The sequence below is a fragment of the Bufo gargarizans genome, chromosome 10, assembly GCF_014858855.1.
Source record: "Bufo gargarizans isolate SCDJY-AF-19 chromosome 10, ASM1485885v1, whole genome shotgun sequence".
NCBI lineage: Eukaryota > Metazoa > Chordata > Amphibia > Anura > Bufonidae > Bufo > Bufo gargarizans.
The window spans coordinates 57,277,379-57,294,136 of record NC_058089.1 but is presented as its reverse complement, the minus strand read 5'-3'; positions in this window follow the sequence as shown (position 1 = coordinate 57,294,136).

Below are 16,758 nucleotides of genomic sequence, written 5' to 3'. Positions count from 1 at the left end.
CGACCCGCCAAGAGATATAGTATGTAAACTTCTCAATTTCGCACAGAAAGAACAGGTTGTGAAAAAAGTCAGAGAACAAATGACAATAGAATATGAAGGATCACCCATCCTCTTATTTCAGGATCTTGCCCCTGCAACTCTAAACAAGAGACGCATTCTCAAACCCCAAACAGACTATCTGAGACACAAATGCATTGCCTTCCACTGGCTATTTCCGTTTGGAATGCTGATAACTTGGAAGGAATATCATTACGTCATTAGAACTCCAAAAGACCTTCTAGATGTACTTGCTGCCTTGGAGATATAATTTTTAATTTGAAACATTTAATCCTCCTTTGGATGTGGTCTCTCTTTCTTACGCTCCCTCTCTGGCGTGGAACCCTGATTCGCCGATAACCGTGATCAACATGGTAGGCTCAGAAAAGAACATTGAAAGTTGATAGAGAAGATATCCAAATGGATGGTGGACGTCACAGGGACGTGCGATCAGGCAGAATTTAGCTAGAGTCAACAAAGCGGCAGCAGCGCCTTTCCTTGCTAACGTTTACAAATCAAAAATACCACAGTGACATTGCCTATAATTTTTTTTAATCATTCCAATAACAGGGCATCTTAAGTTTCCTGTATTGTTATTTACCATCACTACCTCCCCGAGTCGGGAGTGGGTAATTGCCGCGCGCCCGCTAATTTCCTCAAAATTCTTCCGTTTTAATAGCTTCTCCCACATTTCCGCTGGATCACAATTAAATTTCATCCATTGGCCTCCCTTGCATGTGGTATCCTTTTCTCAGGCTCCCTCTCCGGCTTAGAACCCTGATTCCCCGCCACCTGTGTTCACCATGGTAGCCGCATAAAAGAACATCGAAAGTTCATAGAGCAGATATCAAATTGGATCGTGAACATCACGGGGACGTGCGACATGGTGGGGCAGTAAGTGTGCACACGCCTACACTAACTGACTGACAGGGGTCAGCCCCTGCAACTTATGGGTCTCCAAATTGGGCACATGGCCTGAGTCTGCCCTTTACTGCCCTGCAGCCAGTGTATTGTCTGAACGTGTATTTAGCACGACTGGAGGGGGTTATCACAGGTTATATTTCCCAATGTTTTGGGGTGTACCCTAATTTAAAAAAATATAAATAAATTTAAAACCAAAAAGCAGTGTAGGCTACCACCTCCTCCTCAACCGCAGCTTCCACATACACCGCCACATACACCGCCTCCTCAACCTCCTACTCCATATGGACCTCGTCCTCCTAGATCAAGATTATTATTTTTTATCTTTACGTATTTTATGTTATTTAAAGTCATTTCCCTGTGCACATTTGTTTGCAGAGCACTTGCCATGCTCTTAACCACATTTTGAACCCATTTGCAGCCCTCTAGCCCTTTCCATGACATTTTTACAGCCATTTTAGTTCTCAAAAGTTCGGGTCTCCATTGATTTCAATTGGGTTCGGGTTCGGGGTCAAGTTTGGGTCAAGTTCGGGTCCCGAACTCGAACTTTTTTGTGAAGTTCGGCCGAACCCGTCAAACCCGAACATCCAGGTGTCCGCTCAACTCTACTGATGACACAAAGATTTGTAACAGGGTTGATGTTCCTGGAGGGATAAAGCACATAAAAAAGGATTTAGGAAAACTAGAGGAATGGTCAAAAATCTGGCAACTAAAATTTTATGTTGATAAGTGCAAAAAAATGCACCAGGGGCTTAAAAACCCAAGAGCAGAATATAAAATCAGTGATACAGTCCTAACCTCAGTATCTGAGGAAATGCATTTAGGGGTCATTATTTCAGAAGACTTAAAGGTAGGTAGACAAGGTCATAGAGCAGCAGGAAATGCTAGCAGAATGCTTGGGTGTATAGGGAGAGGCATTACCAGTAGATAGAGGGAGGTTCTCATGCCGCTCTACAGAGCACTAGTGAGACCTCATTTGTAGTATTGTGCTCAGTACTGGAGACCATATCTCCAGAAGGATATTGATACTTTGGAGAGAGTTCAGAGAAGAGCTACTAAACTGGTACATGGATTGCAGGATAAAACTTACCAGGAAAGGTTAAAGGACCTTAATATGTATAGCTTGGAAGAAAGACGAGACAGAGGGGATATGATAGAAACTTTTAAATACATAAAGGGAATCAACAAGGTAAAAGAGGAGAGAATATTTAAAAGAAGAAAAACTGCTACAAGAGGACATAGTTTTAAATTATAGGGTCAAAGGTTTAAAAGTAATATCAGGAAGTATTACTTTTCTGAGAGAGTAGTGGATGCATGGAATAGCCTTCCTGCAGAAGTGGTAGCTGCAAATACAGTGAAGGAGTTTAAGCATGTATGGGATAGGCATAAGGCCATCCTTCATATAAGATAGGGCCAGGGGCTATCCATAGTATTTAGTATATTGGGCAGACTAGATGGGCCAAATGGTTCTTATCTGCCGACACATTCTATGTTTCTATGTTAATATAGAGACATCCTATGTCGTCAGTTGGCCTCTGGCTATCTGCGCCATCGTCCACCCTCTCGCAGGTCTGACTGGGAGGGCCCTCTGTGCTCACATTCCTCTGCCATGGCTGCTGTGGAAGGGTCGGGTGGGTAGGTTCAGTTCCAGCTCCATCAGCAGCATCTTGAGTCTAGAGTCACTGATGAGCAGCTTTCTTCACCCGCCTAGTCAAGAAACTACTCACCAGCAGCAGTTAGACTTGGAGCAGGACCTAAACCAGCAGGTGGTGGCATACTTGGACAGCACCCTGCCACCCCAAGATTTGTGGCCACAACTGGCAGAGGTTGCCCTGGAAAAGCTATCCTGCCGGCAAGTAGTGTGACATTAGAGCGGGTGTTTAGTGTAGCATGGGCCATATGTACCCCAAGAAGAACTCGCCTGTCTACCCAAAATGTTAAGAAACTGACCTTTGTCAAGATGAATCAGGCATGCATCAGCCAGGATTTCCACCCACCAATGCCTGAAGCATCAGACTAGATCATCCATGGAGCCACACCAACACTTTGACAAAAGAGACTGGTTTATTCTGGCTACCTGACTTAGCTACCATTCTGATGCTGCCATCCGCCTGTTGTTACACATCTGATGCAAACTGCTCCTTTTTTCACCCATCTTCAGCTGGAAGTGGTATTGCTACCCACATCCTCACTCTTTCAACGGGTCATTCTGTGGTCTCCTGATGCTGCTGACACCTCACCATTTAGGTCTCCTGATGCTGCTGCCGCCACCTCCACACTGTCATTGTGCCACCCTGTGGCCTACTCCTGATGCTGCTGCTGCCGCCACCTCCACACTCTGTCATTGTGCCACTCTGTGGCCTCCTGATGCTGCTGATGTGGCCACCTCCATACTATCATTGTGCGACTCTGTGGCCTTTTCCTGGTGTTGCTGCCACCACCTCTGCCACTCTGTGACCGCCTGATGCTGCTGCCACCTCCACAGTGTCATTGTGCCACTCTGTGATCTCCTTCTGATGCTGCTGCCACCTCCAAACTTTGTCATTGGGCCAATCTGTGCTCTCCTCCTGATGCTGCTGCTGCCGCCACCTCCACACTCTGTCATTGTGATACTCTGTGGCCTTCTCCTGATGCTGCCGCCACCTCCAGGCTCTGTCGTTGGGCCACTCTGTGGTCTCCTCATGCTGCTTCTACCTCACCACTAGGTCATAGTGCCACTCTGTGGACTTCTCATGATGTTCCCATCCTCCCCTCTTCATGACTGGGCCACTATTTTGCCTTTCAGCCTGGCTGACATCATATTTTATTTGACCCTTCTTCACATCTGTTAAAAGGAAGGAAAAATTTGATGCACAATGGATCCTGTCTGTGTAGCAGCTGTAAGGCCTGTATGACGTGGTCCCTATTTTGCATCAGATTTGGTAGCCAAAAGCAGGAGTGGGTACAAAGCACAGAAGACATGCGAATATTCCATTTACGTGTCATCTCTGTTTTGGATCCTCTCCTGCTCTTTTTGGCTTTAGCAATACTGATCGATTACTGACCAAATGCTGAATGTGGATGCTCCACAGACAGGATCCGTTTTTGGGGGGTTATTGTCCTGACGGATCAGAGGAAGGTCAAAATAATCAGTGACGTCAACACAAACTTAGTGCTGACACCGTCTCCACTCTGTCCGGGGGGCTCTACTTGTATAAGCATTTAATAGAACAGGTTCTGTAGACATCTATGTGGAATCAGTGAATTGGTGTAAAAGGAGTGCGCTCTTTCACACTATAGTAGGATCTTGGGCCTCTGCAAGGTTCTTTATACCTGGTGCTAACATTGACCTGTAAGGCTGAGTTCACACTTGAGTTATTTGGTCAGTTTTGGCCCCGTAAATGCCCAAATTATTGAAGTGTGCAGTGATTCTAAGAGCGACGCCTGTCATCTACATGTCATACTGGCTCACAGTATTATTTCACTACCACAGTAGACTCCATGTGCTTCTTATTGAAAGGCATAGTGTTCTAGACCACTATAAAGGCTCTCTGCAGCCAGGGAATAGCAGCTTTTTAATGCGATTTGCCACAAATAAATTCGGATTGAACCAATTTTTTTTTTCCTTTTTTCGGCGAACCGGCCGAATCAAATTTTTTTGAAATTTGCTGATCTCTAATATATAGCATAGACAGAATGTGACTGAATATGACAGGATATCAAGGTTATATTTTAAAAAAAGTTAGTCATCATACACCCCACATGTTGAACCAAGAACAAAGGTTTTTAAAGGGGTTATGCCATAATTCATGCAAAACATGAATCATGTCGAAAATAAATCAGACATATATAGTACCTGACAATCTCTTTCTAACAAAGCTAGAACCAGCCCTGTACCTCACATGGATACAGAGATCTCCCCATTCATTGCTCCAATTGTTCTGCTCGATTTATTTCAGGCTGGTAGCTCAGAAGGTGATTTATTTCTCAGGGGACATGCTATTTCTGCTGTAGCTCTTTCCCTGGAACACCCACATCTTCTAACAATAGATATGGCTGGTGGCAGATTAGAAGATTTAAGCTGAGCATGTGCAACCAGCTCAGTGAAGTAGGCAAAAAATAAGGAAAAGAACAAATAGCAGGTGGCGCTATACAGATATGTTTTATCGAATAGCTCAGTGTCTATATTACATTTTTAATTACATGCAATTACAAAAGTATTCAGATCCAGGTGCTGGTTTGAAAAATGTAGAATTTTTGTGGCACAACCACCTTATAGACACATCTTTATAATTTTTGGCCATATTGTTTACTCTATAATGGAAATGTTAGATCTTCTGCACTACTTCTGAGTACAGTACAGAATGCAAAGTATTAATATATATTGTGTCCTATGATTTCTTCATCCTAGTAGTTGTTTACGGTCTTAGCAGTATTTCAGCAACTTTTTACTACAGTTATATACTGTATCCCTGATCTCAGACTACCCCTTTCTATCTTGTGTTGTGCTCCGATACGGTAGCATAGGAGAGCTTTTTTTCAACAAATAGCTTATGGACACATAGAAGATAGAATTTTATTTTAGAATGGAATGGAATGGTATAAATTTGTCTTCAGTATGCTCCTCCTACTAGTAGACACTTTGGGGGTCATTTACTATGCTGAAATATGCCAAAATTAGGTGTATTTCTGGTGCAGATGGCACCCTACATCTAGAGGAAATACATTTCACACACAAAAGGAAATGGGATTATTTACTAGTTGTACTTTTACTGGAGCTTGGAAGAACATATAGCTTAATTTTTTATTTTTTTTGCAACTAATGGGTTATAGGCAGCTTAAAGGGTTTGGTCAATGGCTGATGTGCAGATTCCACCCAGGGTCCCCGAAGCTTCAAAGCAAAGGAAAGCACACAACACATGCTCTGCTCTCCATTTGTTTCTATGGGAGCTGCAAAAATAGCTCACGCTCGGCTCCCTTCGGAACTCCCATGCCTATCAATGGAGAGTGCACCACACATGCACGGCCAGTTCTCCATTTAACGCTGTGGGACTGCTGTAAATAGCCAATCCAGCGCTAAAAAAAAAAAGTTAATTGGCAGCACTCTCATAGGATGAAAAATAAGAAATAAGAAAAAAGTTTGCTCACCCATGTGGAAGCTTCAGCGCCTAAGATATTTTTGGAACTCCCACAGCAGTGAATAGAGAGTGGCCACGCTTGCGCGGTGAGCTTCACTTCGAGGGGCCCTTCCCTGAGATAGAACCAGATCACAGAGGTGGGACCCACACCTGTCTGATATTGATGGCATATCCTAGCGATATACAGTACAGGGAATGTCAGACATGGGAATACACCTTTAATGCATGATATATTAAAAAAGCAATAGAGATATATATGAAAAATAAATTTTTCCATACATTTCATGTTGTAATTTGCCTAGGGGTATAACATTAGGCCTTTTTTTCAAACTCAGCTATTTTCACTCTCGGCTCTGTTACGAGACTGCAAAGAAGCAGTTCTTCAGTTTGACCAAGAAAGGAAACACAGACGGTCAAGACGAGATGCAATAATGCAGAGTAATCTTTTTGTACCAGTGCCAGTTCTCTGCTCGGCAATTTGTAGTAATTAAAGCAAACCTGCATGAATAGATTTTTGCTGTAATTAATAGGGAAATTCTAAGAAAGCAAAGTCAGCTTTGTTAATTGTGCCTTGTAGGTGCCTCTGTGAAAGGAACGGACATGACCCAATTCGAATGTGCATGAATCAGACAGCATCTTAAAAGGGTTTTCTGAGACATTTTAACCGATTACCTATTCTCTGGATAGGTCATCATCAGTATCTAGTCGGTGGGGGTCTGACCACCAGGGACCCCCACTGATCAGCTCCTGTAAGCAACCTTCACACAGCTCACCAAGCATAGTGCCGACCATTGTACACTGGCTGTTCATGGTACCGTAACTTAGTCCCATTTACTTAAATGGGGCTGAGCTGCGCTTAGACCATGTGACCGAGGAACGTGACGTCACTGGCCTAGGGAAAACTGTGAGAAGGCAGTGGCCAGGGCCATCTTTAATATTGATTGGACCCTGGGTAAGAATTTACTTGGGCCCCCTGGATCCCGCCATCCCACACCCTAGCATGCAATCACGCTCTACACCACAGCACACAAAAAAAAAATCCACACACCTCGTACAGTAGTAAACTTGAATAATGATGAGTGGCCACTAGAGGTGTTCCTTGGCAGTAATGTAAATACTGCCTTTTCTTCTGAAAAGGCAGTGTTTACATTAAAGAGCTGTTTACATTAAAGAGCTGTTGTGGTTCTGGTGACTATAGTGTCCCCTAATAAAGAGAAAAAATACAAAAAGAATCAGCACAGAAGTATCAAATAAAATGGCTGTATCATTATTCTAAAAATTAAAAAAGCACAACTTCTGGCACAAATAAATAGTATTTTTCAGATTACTTTTTTTTTTTTACAATGTGCAGATAGTACTGTATTACTAACCTCTCCATCCACCCCTACATACAGGGTAATACAGCGCCACATACCTCTTACTTCCAGTGACGTCTCTTTGATGTAGATGTTCTCTTTCCTCATCTTCTCCTTTCAGACCTTCAGACCAGACCACCTTTTTTCAGCCATTTATCGTCTCTGCAGTTTGACGAACAAAATCTTAGTTTACTACTTTTTCATCCTCCTCCCATCTTCTGGACAAATCATCCTACCACCCCAATACTGTGCCGCTGTGCTCCCCAATGCTATACTGCAGAAACAGATAAACCCCCTGATAATAGTAGTACCCTGCAGATAGTGTCCTTCAATAATTATTGCCACACAGTGCATAAAATAACTGTGCCCAGCAAATAGTGCCCCTGACACTAAAAGTGTAAATGTAACGTCCCCCAAAAATAATTGTGGTAAGCTGATACTGTGCCAAGGTGCTCCCAAAGTAATAGTGCTCCCCAAAGTCACACCAATAAGAATAATTCTCTTCTAGAGCACACATGGTAGTAATAGTGCTCCTACAGTGCCCCAACATGTCCCCACTGTGCCCCAGAAGTAATTATGCTCCCATAGTGCCCATACTAGTAATCATGTTCCCTGTAGACCCCAGTAGTAATAAAGCCCATCATAATTCCCCCAATAGTAATATTTCTCCTTATAATGCGCCAGTGCAAAAAATACCCCCTTTTAATGCCCCCAGTTAAGCTAATGTCCCCATAGTGTCCCCACAATGTGCCAGTATAAAATACCTCTATATAGCGCCCCCAGTAAATGCCCCCATAGTGCTCCTCTCCCCCTTCTTCCTAGTGCCCCCGTAATGTACCAGTATAAAATGCCCCATATATAGTGCCCCAGTAGATGCCCTCAGTGTACCCCATAATTTTCAAGTATAAAATACCCTTTCTTAGTGCCCCCCATAGATGAGCAAATAGTACTCCTCTTTCCCCTCCCCCATAGTACCCACCATAATATGCCACAGTATAAAATGCCCCAATACAGAACCCCCATATACAATACCCCTTCTTTGTAGCCTCAGTAGAAGCCCCCATAGTTTTCCTCTCCCCCATTCCCCCATATAAAATACCCCTTCTTTGTGGCCTCAGTAGATCCCCCCATAGTGCCCCCAATATTGTGCCAGTAAAAAGTCCCCCCATAGATGCCCCCATAGTGCCCCCCAATAATATGGCAGTAAGATGTGCCCCCATAGATGCCCCACAATAATTTGCCAGTAACAAGTGCCCCCATAGATGTCCCACAATCATGTGCCAGTAACAAGTACCCCATAGATGCCCCCCAATCATGTGCCCGTAGCAATTACCCCATAGATGCCCCCAATCATGTGCCAGTAATAAGTATTCCCATAGATGTCCCTCAATTATTTGCCAGTAACAGGTGCCCCCATAGATGCCCCCTAATCATATGCCAATAAGTAGTACCATATAAAAAAATAAACACTTATACTTACTTCCATCAGGCTGGCAGCGATGCAGGCCTCTTCTGGCCTGTGTCCTGCGCTATAATGCTCAGGCGGTGCAACGTCATTGCGCCGCCTGCACTGGCCTCTGATAGGCTGCAGGCCTTGTGCCTGCAGCCTATCAGAGGAACAGGGAAGGGAGACGCCTCTCCCTCCCCGCCCCGCCACAGCACATCTATCTGTATCGCTGTCCTGAGGACGGCTATACAGATGACTATGGAGATGAGCGCTTCCACAATGGAAGTGCTCATCTCCCTGTGCCCTGCCGCCGCCCCCCACTTGTCACCAGTGCCGCGCCGCCTGGGACCATCGCCTCACTTTGCCTAATTGGCGGTTCGGCCCATCTAGCGCCCCCTGGAATTTTGCGCCCGGGGCAACGGTCCCCCCCATGCTACGCCACTAGCCAGCGGGGCTCAAGAGGCAGCTGCCTTGGGCCCCCCAGGAGCAACTGAGCCCGGGGAAAATGCCCCTTTTGCCCAGCGTTAAAGACGGCCTGAACGTGTCACTTAAAGGAGTGCCATTACTTTCCCAAACAGCTGATCTGCAGGCTCTCCAGGGTCAATCAGAGAATAGGTCATCTGTCAAAAAGTCTTTGAAAAACTCCTTAAAGAGGACCTTTCACTAGTTTAAAAACTAAAAACTAACTATATCTGGGACTCCCAGGCTATGAGCTGTGCGCTGCGATTGGCCAGCGCTGCAGCAAGGGACAACCCTAATACAAAAACTCCACCCAGTACAACAGAGGGAGCTGCAGACACCGGAGCCTATACCGGGCGAACGGAGCGGCGCCCAGACATACTAGTAAGTGCAGGGGGACCCCTGGGCACCACTCTGCTCACTGATATAGTTAGTTTTTAGTTTTTAAATTAGTGAAAGGTCCTCTTTAAAATGATTTCATTTTTGCTTCATTTAATTGAAATGGTTCCATCACTATGTACAAATTTCAGATGAAAGTTCAGAAATGAGAACATTTGTCTATGTCAAGCCTATAAAGATCTGAACACAGGGTTTCATTTCGTTATAGGTTGGTGAGGCAGGATTATAAGCAGGAACAGGATGGGCAAAGTCTGTGACCAAACCCCTTTCATACCACACATTAAAGGGATATTCCAGCTTCAGAAAATAAAACTATGTTCCCATAGCTATTCAAAGAGTGTTGTCAGTCAATTCCATTACATTTGACAGAATTCTGGGGTCTATCCAGAATAACCATTATGAATGAAAGCCATGACCCATATGTGAACAGAAACTCAAGCGCACACATTGTACAATGGAAAGCCATGTACTTTTCATATAGTCTGTTCATCATCTATTCTTACCGCCAATGAAGGAGAACTTTCATCATTTGTTACTAAAGTGTCATCTGTTCTGATAATGTGATGTGTAGGAAGGTGCAGGGGTCCGTCATTGACGGAAGGTACGTGTTACCAAGGTTCCTGGCCTCGGTGAGATAGGAACCGGTAGTTTAATGTGTCAGCAGCAGCTAGGCTGGCTGACACAGTGTTTTTACTTAGTGTGGTTGTAAAGCCGATCCGGGCTGGTTCTTATTGGGAGCAGCCAAAGAGCAGGGTGGGTGGCTGTTCCCCACATTCCAGGCCAGGTTTTGGGCTGGGAAAAAAAAAACAGCCAGCAGTCACAGCTGGGTGTGGATTACCACCATTTTCATAGTGGCGCTGTGAAGCACTGTGGTCTTGGGTGCCAACCAGTTGGTAGCGTGCTGGAGAGCCGCACGCTGCAAAGCAGGCACCCTAAAGCCTGCTGTGGATGGCTGTGATTTGCCATGGACAAAACAGTCTGCCAGGTGACACGTTTGTGCTGTGGACTTGAACACCAGGACTCTGCACAGTTCAGAAATATATAGATAATGTCTCTGTTAGGAATACTGGTTCCCTCAGGCGCTGCAAATCCAAAAGACAATGTGGGAAAAAGTCCGTACAAATCAAGAAAATATAGAAAAGGATTGCGCTGCAGGAGAGAAATCTTCTCTGGGTAATAAGGTTCTTTTTATATAATCTTCAGCTAATAGGACCACATGCAAACTTCACAATCCAACACTGGTAGGAAACCTGTAATGTGATGAGAAAGCGCACTATGGTGTAGTAAGCCCCAAACACCTAACGCACCATGTGAATGGGCTATATTCACAAAACTCCGCTAGTGAAGGCGTGTAGATATCTGAATAGTGTCTTTCTTCGAAATCTGTTACAAAGAAGAACACTATAGTGTAGTATGTAGCAACACTTTGCACTCCTGCAAACAGATTGTACTCACAGGACTTCGCTGATAACGTGCGTAGATGATAATATTCCGGAGCAACCTAAGCTTGGTAGATGGAACAAGCGTGGATCCCAGCACGTCGGTATGTTGAGCTAGTTCAGCAGGTTGATTGCCGTAACACCTGAATGACACCAGACCCCAGCTTCCAATGATCTCGTAGGAAGGAAGTCGCAGGTATGGTGAAGTACGCACCAGTGGGTCAGATAAAAATAATTTAATATACGGACCCGGGTCGGGCAGTATAGAGAATTTTAAAACACGTTTTAAGTTGTATTCTTGTGAGTATATTAAATTATTTTTATCTGACCCACTGGTGCGTACTTCACCATACCTGCGACTTCCTTCCTACGAGATCCTTGGAAGCTGGGGTCTGGTGTCATTCAGGTGTTACGGCAATCAACCTGCTGAACTAGCTCAACATACCGACGTGCTGGGATCCACGCTTGTTCCATCTACCAAGCTTAGGTTGCTCCGGAATATTATCATCTACGCACGTTATCAGCGAAGTCCTGTGAGTACAATCTGTTTGCAGGAGTGCAAAGTGATGCTACATACTACACTATAGTGTTCTTCTTTGTAACAGATTTCGAAGAAAGACACTATTCAGATATCTACACGCCTTCACTAGCGGAGTTTTGTGAATATAGCCCATTCACATGGTGCGTTAGGTGTTTGGGGCTTACTACACCATAGTGCGCTTTCTCATCACATTACAGGTTTCCTACCAGTGTTGGATTGTGAAGTTTGCATGTGGTCCTATTAGCTGAAGATTATATAAAAAGAACCTTATTACCCAGAGAAGATTTCTCTCCTGCAGCGCAATCCTTTTCTATATTTTCAGGACTCTGCACAGTGTTGTTTTTGCTTTATTGCTTTTTGTGTGAATAAACACCGAACTTTTGCTTTACTACTGTGTTCTTGCCTCTGTACTGCGTCCGCTTACCCTGCCTACCAGAGCAAAACCCTACAGATGATTACACAGGTTCGCCCAGCCAAACACTGAAAGCTCAATAATGGCTTAAGTTAAGATCATACTCGCCAATTCTCCGGAAACATCTGGGTAGCTGCCCGGAGACCTCACCGACTCTCAGTAGAGTTGATGAATCTCCCGGTCACAGCTTGGAGTGCTTCTGCACTATGTCACTAGACCTAGCCCTGGGACCCAAAGAACGACATTTGTGGTAAAGGGTGTGTTGTTGACAAAAATTGCACCTTCTACCAACATTTCTCTGAGTTCTACCTTCAAAGGTTGGAGGCCTCATCATTGAGATTTGTTAGTGGTTGCTGGTAAAAAGGAAATCAAAACTTCTTCTGCCCACTGGAACTTGAATGTATTATTGTCCTTTAGGAACTTGTAATTTCATGGCAGCAAGACAGAAAGAGACTATGGAGCATATCTTTTCAGACCGGCGTTTTAGTTATAAAGCCCTAAACTGGCAGTGGATACGCCGGAGTTATGAAGAGGCACAGGCCTGTGCGCCGAGCGGTCTTACATTTAGACCATTTAGAAAATGGTGAATGAGACGGGTCTACTAGTCCATCCCCTTTCCCACCCACAACCACAATTTTAGACCTTGCGTGAGCGGGGCGAAGTCGCAGATAGCAACGCAACTAACTATCTGCACCTGAAATACACCTAATTTAGGTATATTTCAGCATTGTAAATGACCCACTATGTCATCTCCTGCAAGACCTAACCCTGATGACTCCTTATAAGTACTGTTGGAAGTTGTTTTGTTCTATTGGTTCCATGAGTGAGCTGGGGTGGTGGGGGGTGTAAAAAAACTTCAATATTTTACATGATGATAAGCAAATTATGACAATTATGTGACATATTAGCATAAGTAATTTAATTGGAAGGCAATAAATGACGGAAGGTAATGCACCAAAGGGTATATTGCAGTTTCCTTTGCCATTTTGATGATTGGCACAACTTGGGTGGAGTTGCTTGTTCGTGACCTTTTTTATATTTCAGCTGTAAATTTGGAAATAATGAATTATTGACTTCAAGCTGCCTCATATAAGATCTGCTGTTAGAAGCGACTTGGTAGTAAGATTAACACTTAAGGTTATATATATATATCAAACGAGTAAACCACAATGGAAAAACCAATAAGAGGACTTTTCAGGAAATATGCCTCCTATTAGATTTTAATGGATACTCAAGTCAACAACATACACCATGTACCGCGCAGCAAATGGAGAAAAATTCTTAGTACCATGGGAAATGAAGAGAATAACAAACTGCATCCCTGTTACATTGGGAATACATTACGTAATTCAAATCTGTTCATAGTAAAGCAGATTTAACAAGTTCCACTAGATAATGTTGTTTTATTAGCATAAGTGCATTTGTGGTCACATCAGTAACATAAAACGGCATTATCAGCGTGTGCATTTTCCTACTGCATGCACATCCAATCCCAAAGCATTTTATTAAAACAATTTTTCATGTAAGTCTATGAGACAGCAATGCACTGATTCCGCTACTCTGCTACATGGAGATGTCACACTGCAGTAATCAGGTTTTCTGTAAGAATAAACATGCTTTATTGAAAATCCATTGAATTTCCATCTAAATAATATCTCCTTATGCTCAATTTAATTAGAATTGCTCTTTAAGCTGATATCAGATGGATTCTGCCTAGATCTCGTTTAAAGAATTCCACCAAACGTACGTTCTGCTACGGGTAAAGTCTAGGATTATGAAGGCTAACCTCCGGCACTCCATCTGTGGTAAAACTGCAAATCCCAAGATGCACACTTGCTTGGCTGTTATCAGAGCTCCATGGAAATAAATGGAGTATGGTGGGAGTCATAGTTTCACTGCAGCTGGAGTGACGGAAGTTAGCCATCATTGGTCTAGATGGTAACTTGTTGCATCGATTAAAATGTCTCAAACATTTTGTGATAGAATAATTTGTAAAGTGACATAAAAAATGGACCACTGTTAGTGGGCTCTACATTAGTAGTAATGGTCAGTGGTACAGTCAATGTCAAATCACCTGCTTTACTTCAAATGAGTGATCTTTTCACCAACAATGCAGGCACTGTCAACTTAATGATCTCGTCACAGCGTTCTCGTTGATGGTCTCTCCTGTAGACTTGCATGGATCACCTTGGGAGTCGAAACTAGTTGGGCATTTATGAACTCTATCCTGAGATGATTGCTACTATTTTACTACATGTTTTATGCAAAATATTCATCTTGGGAATATGCTGTATAAATACAGAAGGCTTTTTTTTTTTACCTTAACGGGCTACTGTCAGCAGAAATAATAGTATTAACCTGGCTGACAATAGCGATGTACTAATGCGAGCTGAACCTAAATAGCCTAGTCTAGTTTTAATACATGCCCCGTTACTGCAGAAAAATGTATTATATATAAATTAGCCACTAGGAGCGGGAAGGGGGCATTGCTCCTGCTCTTAGAGGCTCTGTTCTCCCACCTCTGTCTATGCCCTACTAGACTTGATTGACAGGGCCAGGCAACATTCACATCCTTCTGCCTGGCCCTGAGTGCGGGTGAAATCTCATGTCTGCGCCGCGCCGTTTAGTATTTGGCGCAGGAATGGCGAAGGAAGGACGCTCGCCGGCTGCAGACTTCTTAATTGCACCTGTCCCGAATACGTCATAGTACACCCGGAAGTGATGTCGGCTGGTGTCTTCTTCCGAGTGTACTGTCACCTATTTTACCGCGACTCTTCAAACAGCTGATCAGGGTCGGACCCCCACCAATTTGATATGATGAGTGACCTATTATGAGGATATGCCATCAATATCAAATTCTTAGAAAACGCCTTTAAGACTTCAAATAACGTTGCCCTTTTTTTCTGCTAACCTCAACTAAGGCAGGCTGTCCTTAACATTATTTATGACTATTCTACCTTTTTTTTCTTGCCTTTATTGTACATGCCATTATAATTAGTGAAACCAATCACATAAAATTCTGATTCTATGGAATCCCAATTTTTGAAAAAAAATTATTCTCGTCAAATTTAGATTTATCTCATGTGGAATAAAAAATAAACATACTAATATTCTGTACTCCAACTGAACATGTTCTTCTGGCATAGGACAACCTCTTAAAGAAAATGTGTCACCAATTATTTAACTGCTGGTTAAAACCAGATGGCAACACTTATCTTTTTTTCTAAAGCAAGCTTCACATTAGCGCTTGACATCTCTGGCATTCTGCAGCATAGTTAATGGGTCCGGACGGCATCACTGTAGCATCCGGCAATGCCAGACCGAGCCAGAACAGCCTGCCGGACATGTCAAGAGCTAGTGTAACACTAGCCTTATCTATTTTTATTTTCTCCATTTTTAAATTCTATTTCCTGAACATAATTGTGGGGGAGGCCATCTTGCCTGAGCTGTTCTTAACAGCATTAAGAAAATATCTTTATGACAACCAAATGGGCCATAAACACAATGGTCAGGCAGGGACCTCATTGACTTCTACGGAAGAGTTTTCTGGGCATGCTCTGTGCAGAGGTCATTGTACAAGGAAAGAATAGATAAGCTCTGACAATCACCTATTGTGAATGATGGATGCTGTCTAGGGTACTTTCACACTTGCTTTGTTTGATTCCGGCAGGCAGTTCCGTTTCTCGAACTGCCTGCCTGATCAGGCAAACTGTATGCAAACGCATGTAATTTTTTCTAAATGATCGGGCATTTTTCAGACTGACCAGCATTTGAATGCTCGATCTGGCACTAATACATTCCTATGAAAAAAAATGCTGGATCCGGCATTCATGCAAGTATTCAGTTTATTGGGCCGGAGATAAAACCGCAGCATGGCCACTGCAGCATGTGACCCAGCCTCTATATAAGCTGGCGTCACGTAGCGCTGCTTGTCACTCTGCTCTGCTTAGTGTAGGGATAGGATGCTGCTGCTGTGAGAGAGAGAATAGGAAAGAATCTTTAATCTGAAGTGCTTGTTAACTCAACGGTCTACATAGATTTAGTTGTGTGGGTGCAGTGCATAATCTTTTTATCCTGCCCTGAGCCCTGCGACAGAGAAAAATAACTTTTATCCGTCTGTTAGTTAGGTGGGCGGCGGCGGCAATTTTATGCAAGCTCAGTGCACCAGCACTGCATCTGACCTTTTGTGACATTCAAATCCAAGCTTGAAATACTGCAATAATAATCGGGTTTTAAAAAACACTCTTTTTTGTCAAAATACTCAATTTTACACCCCTTGCTGCATCTGTCAGTGTGAGATACATGCTTTAGATACTGCTGTCATATTCTGTTAGTAAAGAAAACACCCATTTTGGGCAAAGTATTTAATATTGCAGCCTTTGCTGCATCTGTGATTGTTAAAAACAAGCTTGAAATAATTAAATCATTTTCAGGGGTTTTAAAAGACACCCATTTTTGGCAATACCCTCCATCTTGGGCATCTGCCGCATTAGTCAGTGTGCAATTTAAGCTAGAAATGCAGCTAAAATTTTCTAGGTTTTAAAAAACACCCTTTTTGGGCAAAATACTAAATTTTACAGTCCTTGCTGCATCTGTACATGTGAAATTCAAGCATTATATACTGCTGTCATA